Source organism: Sorex araneus, chromosome 3 (assembly GCF_027595985.1).
Source record: "Sorex araneus isolate mSorAra2 chromosome 3, mSorAra2.pri, whole genome shotgun sequence".
Taxonomy (NCBI): domain Eukaryota; kingdom Metazoa; phylum Chordata; class Mammalia; order Eulipotyphla; family Soricidae; genus Sorex; species Sorex araneus.
The window spans coordinates 2,901,283-2,913,676 of record NC_073304.1 but is presented as its reverse complement, the minus strand read 5'-3'; the positions used below and the strand labels follow the sequence as shown (position 1 = coordinate 2,913,676).

Here is a 12,394-nt window from a genome sequence, read left to right as displayed (position 1 = left end):
ATCCGGCCCACTCAGGCTGCAGCCCTGGGCGGGCCGTGCGCAGAGCTGGCCGGAGCCAAGTCCCAGGGAGTTTGATTCGGCAACTCTGGAAGGGCAAACTTTTAGCAAAGTCATATTCCTTTAATTTAAAGGAAATCCAGAAGGAAGGAAGATTAATTAATTGCCTTTCATGCAGCCGACCCTGGTTCAGTCCCCGCCCCCCCCACCCCAGCACAGAGCCAGGAGTAAGCCCTCATTCTCTTTCAAAGCAAACACATTAGAATAAGAATGTCTGAGACCTTACAAAACACAGCAAGTATAAATGGCTCCTTTGGGTTTTGTTTTGGGGTCACACCCAGCACTATTCAGAGATCACTCCTGGCAGTGCTGGGGAGACCATAAAGGGTGCAGGGACCAAAGTTGGGTGGGCTGTGTGCATGGTGAGTGCAGTACCCTGGTACTATCTCTCAGCCCCCAGGTGGTAATCTTTTTTAGACACATCTAAGCGCTGAGGGAACGAGGGAACTGAGGGAACGAGGGAACGCATGCACTGGTTGGCAGGGTGTGTCGGATGCAAGTGAAGGGAGAGAAGATCAATTCTGAAAGATTCTGAGAGTAACAATAAGGGCTGGAGAGACGGTGCAGGAGTTAAAGCATTGAGAGCCCATGGTGGGCCCTGCAAAAGGGTCCCTGATTTCCGCCAGGAGTGCTCCCTGAGCAATGCTGGGTGTGTCCACCAAACTGGTATCAACAAGAATAGTAAGAATAAAAAGGTTAAGTACCACCATTACCATAGTAAAGGGTTAGGTAAGGTCCTGCACGCAGCGACTGGGATTGATACCGGGCTCCTCAAGCTGCTATCCCTGAGCACAGCCAAGAGTGGCCCCCAGTGAAACAACTCAAGAACCATCACAACAATAACTATGGCTTAGAAATCCCGTGTTTATGAGCGGGAATTCTCACTGCTTTTCTCTACTGGCTCAGGATCCTAGCCGCGTCCCCACCAAAGGGAGGTGACAGCAGCTGGGGCAGCTCTAAGCCTCCCTTGCAGGCCCCCCCTCCGGCCCACCTGCCCCACCCAGTTCTAACTGCCCCGCAGCTCCAAGTCAAAAGGAGACACCTGGACCAGGTCGCCAAATTAATCTGTGGTCGAAGCCATTGGGCACGACTGAATTTCCACTCCCTATTCCTTACAGGCGGAATCAGACTCCAGTTAACCTCCCTGCATAAAGAATAGTCCGGAAGGAGCCGCAGAGCCAGGGAGGCCCAGGGGTCTCTCAGCGCGCAGCCTGGCCCATCGTGCTCTCCCGCGTGCCCCTTCCGAAACCCTGACACGGTCCTTTGGTCTTCTCGGGCCACACGTGACTGTGCTCAGAGAACACTCCGGGTGGGGCCTGGGGACCCCGCCCTACTGTCCCCAGCCCCAGCACAGGCCTTCCCAACAAATGAAGCTCCTTCGAGGATGTTTCGGACGGCGAGGCAGGTGAGGAGCTGGACACGGAACTGTGGCCGCCAGTCCACATCTCTGCCCCGCTGCATGCGGTCCTCCCGGCTGCCATGGCCGCCCTCTCTCCGGCCGCGAGCTCTGCGCCCTGGAGCCTGGAGGAGTCTAGAAAGCTTTGCACAAACAACTCTTGAATCTCCAGTATCACAGCCGCCTGGAAGCTCTGTACAAGTTGGGCATTTCCGAGACACCGGAAATGGCCAATCACGCAGGGTTCCTTTCTCTGGCACTTTTTGATGAGTCCAGTCAATCAGTCTAAGCTTGACTGGGGATGAGAAAAGGATGGTGGGGACAGAAGGGGCTCCCTGGCACACCGCGGCGACCCTGGTTAATTCCCATATTACACCTGGTCTCCGGAGCACTGCCAGGGGGTGGCCGGAACAAACCAAAAACGGCCTTTGTACCCCAAAACTCGTAGTTCAGGAGGAATGCCTACTGGCTCAATTCACTGTCCTTGGGGCTGGAGGACGGCACAGCGGGGAGGGCGCTTGCCCCGCACGCGCTGACCTGGGTTCCGATTCCCAGCATCCCGTAGGGCCCCCGGGCACGCCGGGAGTAAGCCCTGTGCATCGCCGGTGTGACCCAAAAAAAAAAATTTTTTTCAATTCACTCTGTCCAGAGCAGAATAAAAACCATCCCAAACCCTCCCTTTCAACTGTCTCCCCGGGGTCCTGCGCGCGGGAAGCCAGGGCTCAGCCCGGGGGGCGCCCCCTCGAGCACAGGCACAGCCCCCCAGCGGCCGGGCGAGCCCGGGGCCAACGCACAGTCCGTCCGGCGAGACCCCGGACAGGTCCCCGGGGGGCGCGGGGCGCGGGGCTGGGGTGTCGGGCTGTGTTTCCCTGCGGCAGAGAGACAGAGAACTGACCAGCAGCTTCTCTCTCTGCAGCCGGGGCAGTCCGACGGTGTGGGTGAAAGTCTCTCCTGAGGGACCTGTAAAGGTGAAAGGGTTAAGGAATGACTCAAGACTCGTGAGGGTCTAGAGCGTTTATTCAAGGCAGAGTTGATGCTTATATACTTTGCAGGGGGATTGAGAAACTCGTAGGTCACGTACACAACGTACACAGCAAATGGGCAGTGAAGATAGGGGGCTTGTGCGTATAACCATTAACTTACACATCCTTGACAATTTGATCAGAGTGAGAGCAGGAACAGAGCTGTCAGCCCTAACTGTTTTCATTGTGGCTCAATATCCTGTTAGCGGGGGCTCGTGAACGTCTGTTTTCAGTCCCTCTGTTGAGGCAGGCGGAGGTCATGCAGAGATCACAAGCTGTGGGGGAGAGGGGCCTAAGACTTCTCGTCCACGGCTCCCCACAGCTCCCCCTTTTTTCTTTACTTTAGCAGACAGGCGGCAACTCACGGGTCCGCTGCGGACGGTTGCAGCAGGAGCGCAGCCTTCGCCACGCTCTGGCTACTCTGGATCGCACCGACGGAGGCTTCTTGCTGAGCATCTCGAAAGCCGCAAGGTTGAGATATTCAGGTGGTGACATCTCAACAGTCTCCAGGCGCTGGTACATTACGTTGGGATGACTTTTTGTAGCTTCGTCGATTTGAGTCTTCACGAAGGTGGTCAGGCGTCGAAAAGCCCATGGGCCAAAGGATATGAGCAACATAAAGCCAATAAAGGGTCCCAGTAAAGCTGGGAGCAATGTAGATAACCACGGTGTGGTTGAAAACCAGTTCTTGTACCAGCTCTCACTCTGATCAATTTCTCTGCGTCTATCTTCTAAATTTTTCTCTACACGTCTGATACTATCTCTGACTAGGCCTGTTTCATCTTTAAAAACACAACACTCTTCTTTTAAAGCAACACACACTCCCCCTTCCCTTAAAAACGCTAAATTTAAGCCACGACGGTTCTGGAGGACCATTTCTGCCAAGGAGTTAACAGTATTAGTGAGATGGTCAAGGCCCTGTTTTAGATCAGCAATGTCCGCATCAACCAGTCTCTGGAGAGTGGCAAGATGACCACGCGTCTCAACTAGGGAGGCGATGCCAGTTCCAGCTCCAGCAGCACCAACCGCCAGGAGGAGTCCGACTGTGATGGCCGTAATGGGCTCGCGGCGGTAGCGTTGGGAGCCGCGCAGGGCGAGGTCGGAGAGCAGATCTGTAGGGGAAGAAGAAGGGGGATCCTCAGGGGCCGAGGCCCTGGGTTGGGTGAACGGCTTGATAAGGCGCTCCGGGAGCCAGCGGGTTTCTTCCGTATCAGGGTTATGGACGCAGGCGTGGCCTTTTCCGTAGATGCATCCTGGCAGAAAGGAGTCCATCCCCTCCCTTTTTCAGGGCTGGGAGAGATCCTGGTTTCCAGGGTTTTTCTTGATGCTGAGTAGGCCCAGATTGTGTCAGTCACACAGATTGCCGGATTTCTCATTTTCCATAGCAGTGATGATTTCCATTCTTTCCTTAAGCCAGCCGGCCTCTAGGGTCTCCCTGAGGTTTGTAGGGTACTTGAAACAGTACCTGTTAAATACCTGCTCCTGTCATTTAGACCAATCCCTTGACTGTTTCCCTGAAAGAGGGCTTTGGGGTCCCATAACTGATTTTCCTGTCTGCATGAGGGGTAGACCCTATTACAGAGAGGAAAGACTTTTGTCTGGATTTATGCAAACCAACATAGTGCCATGAAGCATCAAAAACATACTGAAGGTACAAAAGAAGAGAAAAGCAAACATTTCACTTTACTCACAGTGAGATGCAACACACCCATTTGTTGTGGGTCCTAGTCAAAGAAGCTAAAATCTGTAGAGGAAAAGTGTACAATTTAACATCATATTTAACCCATTCAATCCCATGTTGAAAACCTTGACTTCCTATTAATGAGAGCACTGTACTGGAAGTCCAGTGTACAGTTAAACATGTCTAATTCATTTAATCCCATTTGAAAAACCCTTGATTTTCCGCAATTTTTGAAGAATTCAATTATCTAAGAGCACTGTAACAGGAGTCCAGACAATCCATCCAATATCTCTTCCATAAATCCTACCAAAAAACATACTAGAACAATTCTGCATGTGATTTAAAGAGTTTCTTAAAACAGTGATCAGTTTCTTTCCTTCAAACACAACCTCAAACCTTCTACACTTCCCTTTATGTTCATTCTGTCCTGTAACTTTCCTTCAACTCATTTCAAAATCAACTTCACTTTAACAGGATTCCTTTCCTTTTTCCAACTGATGATATCTGCATCCATTATCTTTCTGACTTAAGACATACATCTATATTCTTTATAGTCCCACAAGTTTAAACTCCTATTTTACTGAACTCAGTACAACATGATTTCCCAAATTTGGACACTAGTTATCAATCATTTCATTTAACATGACAAAACTACTTTCAGTGTTATTTCAAAAGCATTAGGTCAGTTCTATAGATATTCAACAACTTTAAAGATGCTCACAACTAAAGTTCTTACAACATATTCATTGGGCAAAGGTTCATTCCACATTAGAAATTAACCAGGAGACATCTTAGAATTCTGATTTCTAGGAAAACACAAATATAAAGATTAAAACACTCATAGATTACCATAAAACATTAAGGATCTCACACTTGCATACAAACTTCTATGTGATGGTCAGAGCTAGATATGATATCTGGTGACAAAGCTTTGCAATGAATAAAGTTATCAGAATAATAACATGCATCTACATGTACTAGACAGACTGATTTAACAATAGTCAGTAAAATTTCCCACATTTTCCATGAAATACTCCATTCTTATCTCAAACTTTAACCAAGGCACAATGCTATGGCTTCAGACTATCAGGCTGACACCTGAGATTAATCTATTATAATTCTTTGCTAAGTATCTCTAGAAATTTTAGTTACCAAAAGTCTCAGAGATCAAATAAAATACCAGTAGGATAAGATTTGCAACCAAATTCATAACTCTAGAAACTCATGTTTTAACTAAACTATTACTCTTTGAACCTGCTTTTCCACAATTATTTCAGCTCACATTCTAATAATCCAATGCAGATGCATATGTACACTGACACAACAGCATAAGACCTTTAAACCATCAATTTTTATAAAACATGAGTAAACCTTCTTTGGCTTAAATCCAATAGTTTTTGTATCTTAGTTATTTCAAATCATGAGCTCTCTAACAATTCCACAATACAAACATGCTTTCAGACACAAAAAGAGTTCCCTTTTTTTTTTTTTTTTTTTTTTTTGACTAACCTTTGATAATAACATAGAAAAGACACTTGGACTGTCAATGTTTATGGAAACATAAGAAAACTATTTTGATGGCTTCTGTACCTCTGTTTGTAAACTGGCTAAATTCCTCATTAAGATTGGCTGAATCTTGTAAAATAAAGCCTTGCATCCTCTGAACGCTTTATTTCACTTTAGTTTTAGGTGCTACTTCTGCAGCTCTTCCTAGATAGTAGAGACTCTGAACTTCAGAAGAATTACAACTGTTAATAGCCATTAATGTTCTTACAATAAGAAATCTAGATTGAGAATTTTGCATTTTCCATAGGTTCAACATAGGCTCAACATTCGGATAAGAAATCTCTGTTTAACAGAGGTTAACCTCTGTTTAACTTGGTCTAACAAGTTCCAAAAAACACCTCAACCCTTTAAATTGCTTGACTACATACCACTTTGATCTCTTGTAGTGATCCTGCTTTCCCTGGTCTAATTTTTACTGCTGATTTTCACTCTGACTCCAACACTCAAGTTCAAGTGTTCCACATAGAGACAGACAGACAGACAGACAGACAATGAATTTACTAACAAAAAAAAAACACCACTACATGTGCACATGTATGCATTTGATCGATCGATCTGACCCTTCAAAAAATGGCAGGAAGAGAACTGACAGACTGAGAAAGGAAGGAGAAGTCCCCAGGGCAAAGTTAAGCCCTGTCGGCCGATTGGGAACATTACTCCCCGTTTCTCTGCCTGACCAGCCGGTTTCCTGCTTGTTAAAAACGGGTCAAGAAAGCGCTTTTGTTGATATAAGCCGGCAAAACTATGACCAAGTTGTTGAAGCTTAAGGTTGCCAGATGTTACTATTTTAAGATCAAGACTACTTCTGAGGTGGATAGACCACCTTAGCGACACTCTTTTTCATTCCTGATATTATTAAACACTCAACCACATGATCTTGCATTTTCCTGACTTCTCTGCTGATAATAATAAGCATAACTAAGAGAAATATAATGAGACAAATATACACACACACTAAAGGCACTTGCACAAATCACACTCCTGCACTCATTCGGACCGGTCCTCTTTCATTCCGGTGCGCACCCAACGCAGCACATTCACACAGAAATTGAGTCCACATTACCTTTTTCAAATGGGCAGTGCGGAGCTGCAACTTTTGAGTGCGAACGGAGGAGGGTAAAAGTTCAAAACCCAGAAATAAGTGAGGAGGGTGCAGTTGAATCTTATCTTGGGAAATGGAAAATCCGTGAGATTGAAGGGAGGAGACAAGGTGATTGGCGGCACGGATCAAGAGATCCTGGTCAGAGGAGAGCAAAAGAATATCGTCCATATAGTGATAAAAGGAGACGGAAGTGTAAAGGGAGCGAAAAAGGGTCCACATAGGAGGCTACATAAATCTGACAAAGAGTAGGGCTATTCGCCATGCCCTGTGGAAGAACTTTCCAATGATAGCGAGCTGCCGGGCCGGCAGCGTTAGTGGGAGGTAAGGAAAAGGCAAAACGAGGACAGTCTGTAGGATCAAGGGGAATGGAAAAGAAACAATCCTTAAGATCCAAAACTATCTTATGGGAATCCTTAGGGAAGGCGGTGGGGACAGGGAGACCAGGCTGAGTCGCTCCCATGGGGTGCATTGAGGCGTTAATTTTTCGGAGGTCATGAAGAAGGCGCCAAGCGCCGGATTTCTTCTTAATTACAAAAATGGGGGTATTAAAAGGAGAAGTTGTGGGCTCAATGTGGCCCGCGGCAAGTTGTTCCTGAATTAGGGAAGCGGCGGCGGCCAGCTTTTCAGCCGAAAGAGGCCATTGCGGGACCCAAATGGGGTCATCAGAGGACCATGAAATGCGCAGGGAAGGCCGAGGGTTGGGGGAAACGGGGGGAAGCAAGGAGGAGGCCGGGGGCAGGGCAAACTGTGCATAAACGGAGGTTGGGGAGGGGAGAGGCTGTGTCCCGGAGGTGTAGCCGAGGCCCTGACGGCCAGGGTTGGGGGAGAGGGAGATGGGTTTAGTTATCCCTTGCAAAAAACGGCCGAGGCCTTTAGAGGGAACATAGCCAGAGGCTAGCATTTGGTCAAGGATCTTTCTGTCTTTGCACTTAAGGATAACAAGGCCCATTTGATCCATGAGGTCACGGCCCCAAAGGTTAATAGGGAGGCCGGGAATAATATAGGGGCGAACCAGGCCGGAGTCACCGTCCTCATCTTGCCAGATGAGAGGACGGGCACTGAGAAGGACTCGCTTGGCCGTACCAGCAACACCGCTAACAGGGTTGGGGGAAGGAGAGGTAGGCCAGTCGGCGGGCCAGTCCTCGGGGAAAAACAGGTGGTATCAGCTCCAGTATCAAGGAGGCCGTGGAAACGGCGACCCTGAATAGATAGGGAAAGAATAGAGGAGGGGCGCTCCTGGCAGATGGTTTTTATCCAGTAAACATCGGAGGAACCAGGGTGGGTGGCGCCGCGGGGGCACTAGCTGTACGGGCTTAAAAGGAGCAACAGCATGGAGAAAAATTTCCCCGGTGTAATCATTATCAACAATAGAAGGCTGAATAATAAGGCCATCAAAGGTGGAGGAAGCTCGGCCAATGATCATAAAAAAATATCCAGGCGGAGGGGGGCCAAAAATGCCAGTGGGGATGGAATAAACACCGCCCTGGGGTGTTAATAAGTGTGGGGCGGAGGCACAGAGGTCAAGTCCTGCTGAGCCGGGGGAGGCCCGGAAGAGGGTGGAGGTAGAGGGGCGTAATCCAGCAACGGGTACTGGGGTGCTGGCGGAGGGGCATGAGTTCCCGCATACAGGGCCTGGGCCGGGGCTGGGGAGGTGCCCGCCTGAACCCCCGAGGCTGGGACAAAGGGAGTAAAACGAGGCTTGGGGCGCGGGGCCTGGGGGCGGCCCCTGAGGGAGTTTCCCTGAGCCGCGGGTGGCTGGCGGCGGGTAAGGAGGGGGTTAGGGCCCAAAAAATTCCCATCCAGGTCCGTGGTCGCGCGGCAGGAGGATTTCCAATGGCGGCCGCGGCGGCATCGGGGGCAGAGGGAGGGGCGTTCGGAGGTGGAGCCAGCCTGCACAATAGGGCCGCGCCGCTCCGGGCATTTCCCAGCGAAGTGGCCAGGGTGACCGCAAGAGTAGCACACGTGGCCAGCATTTTGGCCCTGAAAAGCCACTAAGGCTCCAGCCACCTGTGTAGCAAAGGAATGAGCATTTTTGCAAAGAGAGATCATTTCTTCTAAGGACCGAGAGGGTTTAGGGGAACGAAGAAGTTGACGGCAGGCAGGATTAGCATTTTCAAAGGCAAGCTGCTTAACAAAGGGGTTAGAGGTATCCGAAATGCCTGTGGTTCTGTCAGTAGCTTCCAAAAGGCGGGTAATAAAGGCATGGTACGGTTCATCATCAGCCTGTTGAATTTTGGCAAGGGGAAGAGAGGGGGCAGAGGAAGAGGGAAGGGATTTCCAGGCTTTAAGAGCAGCCTGCGATGTAAGGTTAAGTAAGTGATAAGGGAGGTCCCGCTGTGCATGAATGGAGTCATAGGGCTTTGAGCCCGATATCTGGAGGAATTCTAGTTCATTTGTCCGGGCGAGATCTTTACAGTTATTAATGAACTCCGCCTCCCAAAGAATAATTTGTTCAGGGCGGAGGCAGCGGCGAGCAGTGATGCGCCATTCCTCGGGGAAAAGGTTGCCGCCGTAAGCGAGGCTTTCCAAACAGGAGAGGGTGTAGGGAGCCCGAGCACCATAATCCTGAACGGCTTTACGGAGTTCCCTAAGAGAGGCCTGATCGAGGTCCCTGAACTCGAGTTCCTGGCGATAGATGTCGCCAGGGCCGCGGCGAGGGGGCGGAGGAGAGGGCTGCGGGAGAGCACCCGCCGCCTCCGCAAGGGTCGGAACAGGACGGGGGGAATCAGAGGGCTGGACCGCAGGGACAAGGCGGCGAGCCGCACCCTGAGCCTGTGAGCGGGTCGTCATGGGGTGAAGCGAGGAGGCGGAAGATGCAGGGGAGCCCTCCGCCGGAGGGGCAGCAGGGGCGACAGGGGTGGAGGGAGGGTCCTGGGGGACGGGGCGCAAAATAACAGGAAAAGCCTGTGGAGTGTCAGAAGGCGACAGGAGAGAGAGAAGGCGGTCTATAGAGGAGGATAGGCGATCCATCGCTGCAGCCGAAGAGGCCTGCAAAGGGGGATCAGGAGGAGTTGCAGCAAGAGAGATTAGGGGAGGGTCCCCGTGATAGGCTGTTGCCGCGGCATCCAAGTCGGCCTGGTCTTCGGGAGACAGGGGAGTGGGGGAGGGTGAGCGTTCAAGAGCAACAAAAGAAGAAGAGGAAGGAGTGGGAGGCGGAGGGGCCGAAGCTGAGGCAGAGACATAAGGTGGGGGGCATGAATCCGAAGGGAGGACGGGGGTCTGTGCGCGGGAGGCGGAAGCCAAAAGAGCTTGGCCATCCTTGATGATAGCAGCACAGGATTGGGAAATGGGAGCAGCGGTAATAATGCCATCAAGGAGCTGCCAGTATTTTAAGATGCAGTCCTTGAAGGCAGGGTCATGCCGTTCGTCGCAGTAGGTGGACAACTCGTCGCCTAGGGAGAGCCAGGTGGAGCGAGCAATTTTAGGAGCAGTAATAACGAATGAGGGAGAAGCCTTATGTAGGATAGCAAAGAATTGGGAAAGGTCAGCTTTGGAAACATGGACCTTGCGGGAGACTAGTTCGTCGAGGGGGCGGAGGAACTTGGTCTCAGTACTAACAAGGGAGCCCATAACGCAGGGCGAGAAGAGGGAGGCAAAAGCCTGAATACTGTGGTCACGAGGACGTAGCCAGAGGCGAGGGGGTCGACTAAATGTAAAAAATGGGGCGACAGGGTCGCGAGGTGCATGCACGGAGGAAACTCACACGTATTCCGACTCCGAGGGGACGAACACGAGGAGACCCGGGATAGACCGTCGACCGGGGAGGAGAGACGGGGGATCCACCGACGTTGGGCGCCAGTTGTCGGGCTGTGTTTCCCTGCGGCAGAGAGACAGAGAACTGACCAGCAGCTTCTCTCTCTGCAGCCGGGGCAGTCCGACGGTGTGGGTGAAAGTCTCTCCTGAGGGACCTGTAAAGGTGAAAGGGTTAAGGAATGACTCAAGACTCGTGAGGGTCTAGAGCGTTTATTCAAGGCAGAGTTGATGCTTATATACTTTGCAGGGGGATTGAGAAACTCGTAGGTCACGTACACAACGTACACAGCAAATGGGCAGTGAAGATAGGGGGCTTGTGCGTATAACCATTAACTTACACATCCTTGACAATTTGATCAGAGTGAGAGCAGGAACAGAGCTGTCAGCCCTAACTGTTTTCATTGTGGCTCAATATCCTGTTAGCGGGGGCTCGTGAACGTCTGTTTTCAGTCCCTCTGTTGAGGCAGGCGGAGGTCATGCAGAGATCACAAGCTGTGGGGGAGAGGGGCCTAAGACTTCTCGTCCACGGCTCCCCACACTGGGGCGCCCACCCGGGGGCCGGCTCGGCCCAGGGACCTCCCCCGCGACTGGTTTCCACTCGTGGACTGCTCATGCACGACTCTGGAGGCCCGGAGCCCCAAGGGAATGGTTTCAACCCGTTTTAACTTCGGGGGAGGGGGAGCCTGGGTGGGTGAGGGCTCCAGGGGTCACCCAGGGACTGGAGCCGACTCGGAGAGGGAATGACACGGGGCGGCCCGGCCCCCTCCGCCGGGGCGGGCAAAGTGCTGCGGACAGGACGCCCCGGCCCTCCCTCCCTCCCGCCCGCCCGCGCCCCCGCGGCCCCCCGCGGGCGCGACCCCGACGAGCCGCGCCGCAGCCGAGCCGGGGGCCGGGCCGGGCGGGGAGGGGCCGGGCGCCGAGCGGCCGCGGAGAACGCCGGGCGCGGGGTTCCAGGCGCCCGGGGTGGGGGGCGGCGGCCCCAACGGGCGCGGTAACGGCCGCTCGCCCCCAACGGCGCCCGCGCCCGCCGCCGCGCGCCCGCCGCCACCGCCGCGCCCGGCGCCTTTGTTCGCCCGGGCCGCGCCCGCGCCGCCCGCCGCGAGAAAGGAGGCTCAGGCGTGTCCGGTCACAGCACTCTTTATTGGGGCGCCCGCCGCGCCCCGCCCGCGCCCGGGCGCCCCCCACCCGGGGCGCGACCCCGCCCTCCCCGGCGGGCCGCCCCCCCACCCCGGACCCCCAGCCCACGGCGCCGGGGGCCGCGCGGACCGCTCACCGGCTCCCGTGGCGGCGGCGGCGGCCGTGCCCCGTCGGCGAGGGCGGCCCGGGCCCGGGAACGGCGCGGCTCCGCGGCCGTGGCAGCGCCGGGCGGCAGGAAGCGCGACTCGCGGCGCCGGCGGCGGCGGCGGCGGCGGGGACGACGGCGGCGGCGGCGGCGGCGGCGGCGCGCTGACGTCACGCGCCGCGGACCAGCCAGCGCGCGCGGGGCCAGCCCCCGCGGGGCCAACCCGGGAGGAGCCCGGGCGAGGGGGCGGGGCCGCGGCGGCGCGCGGGCCGCGCGATTGGCCGGGGGGGCGGGGCGCGCCGGCGGGCCGGCCAGTGGCAGCGCAGGGGGCGGGCGCCGCCCGCGCGCAAGTCTCGCGAGGCGCAGCCGGAGCGGAGTGTGGCGGCGGCGGCGGCGGCGAGATCTGGGCTCGGGCTGAGGAGTTGGTATTTGTGTGGAAGGAGGCGGAGGCGCAGGAGGAAGGGGGAAGCGGAGCGCCGGCCCGAAGGGCGGGAGGAGGCGCGGCCAGAGCGGGCGGCCCGGGCCGTCGCGGCGC

General features: G+C 53.9%; 1 protein-coding gene across 1 annotated transcript in view; it reads right to left on the bottom strand.

Moving 5' to 3' along the window:
- Window positions 1-11,991, bottom strand: part of DEGS2 (delta 4-desaturase, sphingolipid 2) — a 49,297-nt gene extending 37,306 nt beyond the window's left edge. The window contains exon 1 of the mRNA XM_055131790.1: window positions 11,851-11,991. The gene's annotated coding sequence lies outside the window, so the exon portion shown is untranslated. The remainder of the gene's footprint in view (window positions 1-11,850) is intronic.
- Between the last annotated feature and the right edge of the window lie 403 nt (window positions 11,992-12,394).